This window comes from Plutella xylostella, chromosome 18 (assembly GCF_932276165.1).
Source record: "Plutella xylostella chromosome 18, ilPluXylo3.1, whole genome shotgun sequence".
In the NCBI taxonomy this organism is placed as follows: Eukaryota; Metazoa; Arthropoda; class Insecta; order Lepidoptera; family Plutellidae; genus Plutella; species Plutella xylostella.
The window spans coordinates 4305539-4311705 of NC_063998.1; the positions used below are offsets into that span (position 1 = coordinate 4305539).

General features: G+C 34.9%; 1 long non-coding RNA gene across 1 annotated transcript; it reads right to left on the reverse strand.

Moving 5' to 3' along the window:
* Nucleotides 1-404: 404 nt before the first annotated feature.
* On the reverse strand, nucleotides 405-3734 carry LOC125489861. Its single transcript, XR_007267287.1, has 2 exons — nucleotides 3596-3734; nucleotides 405-2068 (listed from the first exon to the last, which is right to left on the reverse strand). It is a non-coding gene; the product is annotated as an uncharacterized LOC125489861 (long non-coding RNA).
* Nucleotides 3735-6167: the final 2433 nt, after the last annotated feature.

Here is a 6167-nt window from a genome sequence, read left to right on the forward strand (position 1 = left end):
ACCTACAGCCCGAAATCTAGTTACTTGTTGAACCACTAAGTTATTTACTTGGACCCATTTCCTGTGTGGTTAAATAGTGGAAAATGAAAGGTACATACTTAGTTATACCTCATATTATACATATTAATATGCTTAGGAAACATGCCTTGAATGTTAATAATTAAATAATTATATGACTATTAACCTTAACCCATATGTTACATTCGTGTAACTGGGAAGAAGAGACTTACCCTTAAATGAAATATCAAGAATCTTCATCTCTCATCGAAATATTCTTACCGATGTAAACATTATTACTTATTAAAAAAGTAATATGATATTCTATTGGGCGAAACATCCTAGATAATTATTTAAAAAATATTTATATAGGTTTAACTTAATTTAAAATAATTAATCAATGGAAGTATTTTTGAAATTCATTTCATTTTATTAAGTAAGTAATTCTTATCTAAATCACAAGATCGACGATAAATTAAACTATCTAGGAATCACAAAAAATGCACTAAAACATGCACACATGTAATACGAAATACAATGCTGATTTTTATACCCAATTCGGTACGATTGTACGTTACTATTACATCGATGTATGTACTAAATTATACATAGGTAAGTATATTAAATTCATACTTTATATTGCCTAAAATTGCCTAACAGCATGACTGTTTATATTAGTACATTTTCTACTATATAGCATTGTGTAGAATGCTTTTTTAAATCTATGCGAGAAAACCTAATCATATTATGAATAAGTATTATAAAATTATGTACCTACTAAATATTTTAGAGTGCTGAAATAGTAGCGGGAAATTGGGTTTAATATTATTTTTTATACTAGGTAGTTAAGGTATTATTCTATATTCTTTTTTGATCAAATTTATACACTAATCAAAATGTTACATAGTTGTTATACGCAGAAAGTGTACACAGGTAGTCTTATTCTCATATTATGGTGTGACTGTGTGACTGACGATGAAATTGATGACATAATTTAATTATGTGGTTTTGATAGGTAGGAAATTTAACAATAAAATGAGTTTTTTAAAATATTTGTTACTTAATTATAAGCGTAGGACACTGTTTTAAACTAAACTATATAAATATATTGATTAAGTATAGAAGTAAATTTGATTAATGCTTCACTTTGAGTGAAAATAATTGTAGTTAATTCAGCTATAATTAAAGCTTGCAAATACTCTATTTAATATAAGTAATATTTTTAGCTGAGAACTGCTAGAACATGTTCTAGTGACATGTATTCTTCACAAATAAATATGAAGTTACAATGAATAATAGAATAGTATAAACTAAAAGTTACGTCATTCAGTACTTTGATCAGTTAAGGTCACCATAAAACGAAGAATAAATATTATGATTGTAGAATCCGGGCGGCCATTTTGGTTCGCTCTCGTGACTCGTGCGTGACACGTCATAGCTCGCCGTCTCGTTCTCGCACGCTCTCCGCATATAGCACCATTGTAACCCGACACGATTCGTACACACAAGCGATTTCACAACTCGTTCCACACTTTCACAGACTAAAATGTTTTGTTTATAAAAAATTAAGAGTCTATAGGGCACTTATGCATCGTTTTCTTGTCTTCTGATCGATGATCCTGTAAAGCTTGTAATCTTCTAACAGCTTCAGCGACGAGGGCTCTTTCCTCTAGGAGTCTATCTACCAAATCAACTGGTTCTTGTTTGCGAATGTAGTACGGGGCTGCTCTAGCTCTCGCCTGCAGGTGTAGTTTTTGCTTTAAGCCAAGGGTGAGTTCTTCCACAGCAGGTAATCGGCTGGCCGAGATTGGATTGCGGCCGTCTCCCTCTGTTTTGTTGTTGTTTGGATACCTCGTGGTCTCTTTCAACATACTGGACGACTCAACAAATGGAATGCAAGCTCAATGCGGTGAGCAAAACTGAATATCGGACCGGCGCACAGCAACGTTAGCCAATGAATGAGCGAGCGAGTGAGTTAGTTCGACCTCAGCGTAGCAAGACAGGTCTTTGCGGGGGATAAGGGGAGCGGGGAATGACGTAGACAGTTATGCGCAGCCGTGCCGCTGCCGGGCTGTATACAAACAATACGATGGACGTAAATAAACACAAGACTAAACTCACCCACGTTTGTATGTGGACAATAATGGGTATGTGTTAGTGGCCTAACTGGCATGCTGTTAGTACCTACCATAGTGATTTTTTTGGTAGAAAGGTTCAATAACTGTAATACTGTGGTAGTAGCTAAATGTAGACCGATTATTAGGTTCACCCACATTTCATTTTTTGACAGCTTACGGTGGGGAATGATGGTCCACTCTTTCATTTGAATTGGAAAATCAATTTCATCTATCATTGATAATATCATTATCAGCACCACAACAGGTATCATCTATTTACTGTGTGTTGTAGGAAAGCAGGTATGTTGTACACGTTGTTTGTATTTTTTCTGTTATTTTAACAAACGCGACGTGAGTCGTGAACTAAAAACGGCCATTGCCCTCATCATGATGTGGTTTTTTCCTGTACTGAAGTAGCTGTGATTGTAGCCTATCCAAATCAAGCTCATAAGTATTTATTTTTGTTTGACATCAATCAGTACCAATAGGTTAGTATTATGTATCTAACTTGATGAATCTGAATAACATAAAATGTACCTACTGTAAGTATTAAATTTAAGTGCTGATTTTTCTGTGTGGGATGCATCTATTCTGGTTGTCGGAAACTTCAGGGATCAGGAATAAAAAGGCTTCTGTGAGATCACCAAGTTCTGATTAGACAACCATAGTAGGTGCATTCCGCACATTTGGCCCTCCGAGCCAGATATTTAGATTTTAGACCATTTGAAGTCGGATCAAAAATGAAAATACAAAATCAAGTTCGCCACGAAACTACTATCACAGTCTTTCAGTCGAGTAAATAGAGAACAGTAAATAATATACCACCAGAGTATAAATATCTGTCTTTAAACAAAAATCTGCCCCAGCCGGCATTAAGGGTCACTAACATACCATTCGGTCGTAATGTAACGAGATCATTTAAAATATCATCTGAAAATAGTAACTTTACTCCATTACGTTTACCTGCCTCTCCGTATACCTAGGTACCTCTGTACAATAATGAGAGAGTCATTCTTTTAAGATCCATTTTGTATATTTTTTTATACAAAATGGATCTTAAAAGTTAGTCCGACAAGAATGGCTCTCGCAGGTAGGATGTATACTTGTATAGAGTCATTGACTGGCAACTAGTACAACCGTTGAAAACACGAGTTTTTTTTTCTTTTTTTGTTTCCTTTAGTTGACCCGCCATCTAAACTGCATTTTTTATTCGTACAAGGAATACAAAAACTAAAACCTTACTTGTTTACTTATAAATGTTTTATCGAAACCTCATTTACTTATCTCTGTAGTATGTTTGTAAACACGATTCATTAATTTATAAGCCAGTGAACCACCCGTTTTCTTTACTCTTTTAATTACAATATGTTGATATAAGTGTATATAGGTAGGAAGTTGCTATTTTTCTTTCCACTTCAAAATGTTTTTCCTGTACCTACTAGGATTCTACGATGAATGAAAGCTACCGAAATGAGTCTCACCCAGTTAGGCCCCTGAGGTTTTTGATGTCTCGGTCAATGGCAAGCTGACCCGTTATATGAAATATTCGCAAGCCCAACATAGACAGCCTAATGTTATGTTGTGACTGTGGTGTTTGCATCGCTCCGAAGTCTGCCGAGTTTCTATTACCCCATTTACACTCTCGCCTCGGCCCTCGCCTCCTCGCTCGCCTCGTCACTCGTGCGGAGGCGCGAATGTAAACACCCACTCGCGTGTGACGCGAGTGGGTGTTTACACTCTCGTGCAGAGTTCAGTTGTCTTTGAGCTAGCAACGATGGAGGACGTCGAAGTTTTAGCCGCAACAATAAAGAATTTATGTATGATCACCGATTACTTCGCCGTTTATGGACCGATTTTGAAAATTCTTTTTTTTATGTATTGGGTTGAGATCCCATGTGGTCCCATTTTTTTCAAATTTTGATTCCACCTCCAAGGGTGGGTAAAGGGTTAAAAACAGGCTATGAATTTCCATTTTGGGTACCTATTAACCGATTGTAGTTAATGAAATTTAGAAAGTACATAGGTACTTACCTATATTTTTAACATTAAAAAAATATGATGGTGACCTTGAGCTGATCTGATGATGGAAACGGAAGGTAGTCAAGGGAACTCCTCAACGGTAGGTATATAGCAACTACTTCGTGTTTACTACTGACTAGTAGGACTTATAGGTATCATTTGCTTCTTAATTTTGATTGTCAATTATTGCAAATAAACTAAGTATAAATAAGTATTAAAATAAAATAATGATAAAAAAACGACTTCAAAAAACCACTAAAACGTAAGAAATAATTTAAGGTTTAGACATGGTTTAGACCTATTCTATGTGACAGTACTAATATATCTAAGCAGGTAAGTACTGCTTTTATTTCTTACGTTTTAGTGTTTTTTTATTATTATTATTATTTTATTGAAATATTTACTTATATGAAATTAAATGTTTCGTCTTGCGACCAATCCATTATACAACTGAGGAAAAAAAACACTACGTTATAATTATACGACGACGAACACAACCTGCGCGGCACGATGTAGAAGCCAGAATGAAGCGGACGCGAGAGTGTAAACACCCGCTCGCGTGCGACGCGAGCTCGACGCGAGCTCCTTTGACTCGTGCCCCAAAAACCGCTCCGGACGCGAGCGCCGCGAGTGGCGAGGCGAGCGAGGAGGCGAGCCACGAGCGTCTGTTCACACTCGCGCCTCGCCCCTCGCCTTGTCGCTCGCCTCGCCACTCGTGCGAGAGTGTAAATGGGGTATACGGTGTGTGCTCAACGACATCGTACCTACGACGTATACACAACAGTATGTATGTATATGTGTGTGAGGTTATTTCAGTGTGCGCGAGATACATTATCATATTATTTCGTCCATGTAAGATATTTAGTTAAACCCAGCCCACTAATATTATCATGACCTGATAAAAACATCTTCTGATATAGGTACTTTATAGGTATACCTATATATTTTAGTGTGTGAGATTTTATAAGTATTTACAAATAAATGGTGATAGGAGTAAAAGCAGGTAGGTAGACTCATTATTATCTAGACTTCGAGAATGATAAATATATGACAAATACGTACTGAAATACAAACACGATCCCTTTAACGGTAGGTAAAGAAAATATAAAATAAGTACGTAAGTACCTACCACTATTAAATCTTTAAAAAATCTAAGTACTTAAGTAGATATACTCGTATAAGAATGTATGGATTTAAATCTTATATGATATAGCTACATACCTACTAACATAGGTAGAGGAAAGAGAAAATTCTCGAAGTTTCTGTAAGTGCGTTAGTAGGTAGGTACTTGTGCTTTAATTTTTATCTGACTATTTTTCTAAATACCTACCATTGTAAGTATAGATTATAATAAAATTGTGATAGAAGTACCTTGGTAAGTAGTAGTTTTTTAAAATAAACAAATTAGTAGGTACTTACTTAATTACTTATAGGTAATTTAGAAAAATCTTTAGACCGTACTTTTTATCTTCTAGTAATATTGATATTGACAGGTTAAGGATTGATATAAAAAAGTAATTATATAGGTAACTCGAATAGAAGTAAACACAGGAAATACAATGTACGTATATAGCGAGCAATAATAATTTTATCACTGAAATTGATAAGTACCTACGAATTTAAATTTTGCTTCATTCGCACATGTTCATGTTAATGTTTTGTCTGGCCTTCATTTTAATGATAAAGCTTTACAGTCCAATTAATAATAGTAAAGAAACATTTTATCCATTAGTACGATTCACGGCTCGTATTATTAACAAAAGTGACAAAGCCTACCTATCAGCGATGACTTTTTTTAATGTAGGTATTTTTTTGATCCCACATTAGTTCGAACAGCTTGCCCTTAAATAAGATTCAAATAAATATTAATGATTGAATTTTAACTTATCGTTATTGATTCATAATGACGTGTATTTCTTGGAACTAGGTACCTGCAGTATTTTTTCCGATGATATAAAATTCCAGTATCCTTATTATTGATATTTTTTCGTAAAATATTTTATTTAAAACAGCGATAAAAAAAATAGTTCGTTT